At 33.3% G+C, this 4,936-nt stretch overlaps 1 long non-coding RNA gene across 1 annotated transcript; it reads left to right on the forward strand.

Annotated features, from left to right (window-relative positions):
• The first annotated feature begins 1,245 nt into the window (after positions 1-1,245).
• LOC147860233 (uncharacterized) lies at positions 1,246-1,939 on the forward strand. Its single transcript, XR_015530274.1, has 2 exons — positions 1,246-1,613; positions 1,729-1,939. It is a non-coding gene; the product is annotated as an uncharacterized LOC147860233 (long non-coding RNA).
• Positions 1,940-4,936: the final 2,997 nt, after the last annotated feature.

The following is a 4,936-nucleotide window of genomic DNA, read 5'->3' on the forward strand; positions in this document are numbered from 1 at the left end:
TTCAACACATGGAGATTCAATGTCACTATGTGCAAGAGCCGATCAATAATGAGAATGTTGTGATTGAGTGTTTTAGATATAATCAATTATCAACCCCAAATTGTCAATCTATTGCCACATGTATTCTTCGAGTGCTTGTGCTTACCATGTGCTTATGCTTAAAATACTTGATTGTAAAAGTTTGTAAAACAACCCTTCAACATTTTAATGTCGAGAATTGAACATTTCATCCTCACCCCCTAGGGCCAAAAGAAAAGGTGGACAATATCATTTTGGGTTAAAAGCATTTTCAACAAAAAGATAGGAACATTAATGATCATGAACAAGCTACATCATTATTGGTGATGGAATTATTATTTTTCCATTGCATTGACATCTTGTTCCCTAAAACATTGATAAGTAATACAATAATACCATTCCAACCATGAATGGAGTTTTGTTTTACTAAAGTGACATGCTTAAGATACATATCCAATATATATATGACTTTTGTGTTCCTTGTGCACTACTACCGCGTCTAGCCTAGAATCACTCCATAATAATTATGATTTTCATTTTCATACTCCACAAGTGTACGATTAAAGTTGTGACGACTATGCCAAGTTACAAGAATCAATCCATAATTTTTAGGTTTATCACTTTTATACCCAATAAGAATATGATAAAAGTTGTGAAGTTATATTGTGTTATTGAGCTAGAATAATCAAAAGATAGAAAATGTAGACCATGCCTACTGAATGAAATTAATATTTTTATTACGTCAAATCATTATAACCTATTATGATACATGAAAAGTGAACGTAAAATATATACACAACTACCGCGACAAATAGAACTTCCAGTTATTCTTGAGACTCAAGCCTATAAATATATATAGTATGATTATCAATATAATCCTTTTAAGTTACAAAATTTATATTCATTCATTTCCGTATTGTGATTTCACACATTAAAACAAATAAGAATATCAGCTCTCATGAAAATAATGTTTCTTTATATTTATATGCAATATTTATCCTATCTATGATGCTACATAACTACGTCTACTACAAAGTCATATACACAAGAGAATTGGTAAACATTTCATACTCTTGATGTAAATGCAATTACATAAAAAATGATGATGCACTTAATATGCATTCACTTTATTAAATGGATAAATTCCTTCTATAGTTTAATGGGCAAAACTTCTTTTACATGTTTTCAAGATTTAGCAGCATTAATTAGCGGTATATTTTCAGTTGTTTTTACTTGTGCGATTAAATTTTATCTTGTAAGTACCAAGTTGATAGTGCCACATTGAAATATGGTATATCCATATGCATTTGTGGCAATGGTGGTGGCCATCATTATGTATGAAATATGCTTTGATAAGTCTTTTTAGTTGAAGGGTCTTTGGGGAATCTATACTCATTTAGTCTTTTTCCTTATAAATAAGCGAAAATGTGATGTTGTACAATAAATTCTAGCAAAGCGATAAACTCATTCACGGCTTGGAAGTGGAGCATGATCATGTACATGTTGCAGCCAAGGATGACTTGCCTGCTAGCATGTTGTGTGATGCTTGTTGATTATGATAAATACTACGTGATGACAAAAGTTGTCCACATATGGTAATTATATTATTTGCATATTTTCATGTGATTACACACCACATTATCCATAAAAAATATGATGTTCTTAGATACATTTTTGGGTTGATGTACATTTGAACAAATGACTTTTCAGTGAGCAAGTTGTTCTTGGCTACAATACATGATCTGCCCTATTTCCAAGCTTCTTCATGATCAAAATGGAGTTATTTTCTAATATCCACTCCACTTTCCTCAAATGTGTTCATGGTTGTTGGATATTTATTTTAGGTAAATTATAAAGAATAGTCTTCATATTAAGGTTCATGTTGAAAAGCATTCTACCATGTTAAAAAAAACATAACATAGCTTAGTAATAATCATCCCTGATTAATAATTCTTTCCACCATGTTTCACATGTGTCACTCCTTTGTCTGACTAATCATTTTGAGGTTATCATTAAATTGCATTAATTATATCATTGTTTTTCCTAAATGTAGACCATTTTTTTTCCCAAAATAACACTACTCTACATTACTTAGCAAACAAAGTACATCAAAGACCAACAAATTTTAGCAAACCTCACTCTGGCTTACTCGCCAAAGTGGTCATAGTCCCCACCTCATTTACAACAAAAGTATCCCAACAACTCCTATAACCTAGTAATTAACTTGTACCACATCTATACATATTTATAGCTCCTGGTCACTAATGTGAGCCATTGGCGGAAACATCCATCTGGGTGCTTGGTAGTTCCATTTAGGCCTTGATGATGATTTGACCACCATAGGAGAACTACCCCATTTTAGCAAAAACTTTGACCGAGCTCTTTCTCCCGCATCTGATTTCCAAATGTAGACTTGACCATATCTTCCTTTATATTATGGGTATGGTGCATAATTCATGTATATATATTATTACAATGGCTTTCACATCTTTATAGGCAACTTCAATTGTATATTTATGCACACATATGTAATATATATTGTGTGAATGTATATAATGAATTAAATGAGCAAGTTAGTAATAGTTTTAGTAAGGCTCTCTATTGAAAAATATATGGAGTGATTATAAACAAAAGTGATTCCAACTTAATGAGAAAATAGGTTTGAGACGAAAAGAAATCTATATTTTCATTTGCATATTTTCTAAATTGTTTATTGATTCAAAACATGCCTATTGTTTAACTTTTTAAAGATATTTTTTGGTAGAATATTTTTAAAATGAATAAGTGATGTTGGTCATCATTATATTTCAAACAATAATAATCAATTGGCTTTAGATCCCATTGATGCTTTATTAGATATTGAAATTTACAATTGGACACAGATAACCAACAATGAAAGCACCATCCATGCCTTATTACATCATTTTTTGTTGCAATATCAAATTAAAACAAAAGATACAATTATTTGGGGGATGGGGGGCCAAGGTGGGCTAGGGTGCTAAGTTGATCAAATATTGGAAGGGTTAGAGGTTAATAACATAGATATCCTAATAGAGCTCCACTTGTTTTGTTTTTGGGCATGAGATCATAAAGGAATTGTTCTATTATTTTCCCCTTACTAGCTTAGTTTTCTTAGTGGATTAACTTGGAAGAAATGTATCGTAAAGAAATGTATCGCAATTAGTGTGGCTACAATTTCACTCCATATCTCCTAGAATAACATTGTTTGATGCACTGTTTGATTGGAAAAGACCCACCGACATCGTTGTTTCAAGAGAGTCCAGAGTATTATTAGGCTGACCAATTACAACACAACCTGAGCTTTGGCATTAATAGGAGTTGAGTGGATATTGTCGATGGTGAAAAACAAGATCTCTTGTGTCTTTATCACCAAGGTCATCCCCTTCTCCTAATGTTCGTATCAATCAACTAGGGCCTGCCATGATAACCAACATACATTCCCCCACTTGATTGAGCCTTGCATCTAGCATAATTTCAATACGCAGCCAACCCCCAACCATATTCGATTGTTCTCTAGGCAGTCCCACAGAACGTATCAGATTGATTCTATCATTTCTGTTCTTGATCCTTTACATTGCATATTATGTTCTTGTTATCATTAGTTACTCCATTGTGTATGATGTTCTTCAAAAAGTATGGTTTTGCATTAACTCTCCCCATTCATTAATTACGTCCATTTTATGATTGTCCCTTATGAAACTAGTTAAACTTTGAGGTGATACATGACCATTTAGATGTTTTAAGTTTGAATTATTATTTATTGCATAGGAATATTCAACATATTTGCATTCTAGATATTTGGTTGCTAACCAGAGCATGTATCCTCTTATTGCTCAAGTTCATAAAGATTTGGCTAACGTTCATTAATATGCTCAAATTGTTAGTGTACTTACTAATCCTAAGTGGATTTCAAAGTATTGATGTATCATGATATGTGAATCATTGAATCATTTTACTTTTTGATACTTTGAATGCACACTTAAGCTTGAGGATCTTCATAAATTTTGTAGTGTTTGGGTTTATTCAAGGTTTAGACAAATTGTGGTTGAAATTTTGTACTCATATTTCATGAAAGTCTCCTCATTTTAGTGAGTATATAATTTTCTAAATTTTGGAAATATTACAAAAATTGGGTCATTTGAAACAAGTAATATATCGCATTTTAAAAACTGCTTGTAAAAAAGAAATGCATAATAGTGGTTATTTCACAAAAAGGGGTGTTGCATGCATAAAGGTTTTTAAAAAATGACCCAAAATATATTGAGTTTTGTTGAGAATCAAGCTCAACTTGGTCTAGTGTGTGAACTCACCTTGAGAGTGAATAGACACTCCAACGGTCAAGAGTCACCATTATGTCACCATTTTGTATTCTAGCATTTAGTACGAGTCATAGAATCATATTCAATGACACATAACTTATGAGCTTTCACATTCCCCATGCTCCATGAGTCTTGTAGTTAATGAAGAGAGGGGGTGACTATATAAAGCACCCTTCTCATAAAAGAAAGGGAGTGCCCCTTGTGGAAAGGGTTGCCTAGTTTGAGTTAGGAGGGTATACCATTAGGTCCAAGGTATGATAATCTTTCTTCTTATTTTCTTGTTTTTTGGTAGGGTTCTTTGAGGTCTTCTTCTTCGTCGTCGTCATGTGGGTTGAGTCTTCATGTCTGTTTAGGGTTTACTCTGGTTAGGACCTCGTATGTCTAAAGGGTTTCAGGCTTCTGCCTTGTTTCCTGTGCAAGACCCCGCTCGACGAGACAAGCCCGAGAGCTCCCTGATCGGCGGCTTGGCAACAGACTGCTGTTGTAACCTAACCTACCTTGGTCCGACTCGAAGCCGGAGTTGTATCTTGCTCTTGTACATATATAATGAAGTTCTGTGCATCTGTGTTTGTGTCTGT

This window comes from Azolla caroliniana, unplaced genomic scaffold (assembly GCF_043228905.1).
Source record: "Azolla caroliniana isolate FFs.n. ecotype wild unplaced genomic scaffold, voAzoCaro1.0.p SCAF_9, whole genome shotgun sequence".
NCBI classification, from domain to species: Eukaryota; Viridiplantae; Streptophyta; class Polypodiopsida; order Salviniales; family Salviniaceae; genus Azolla; species Azolla caroliniana.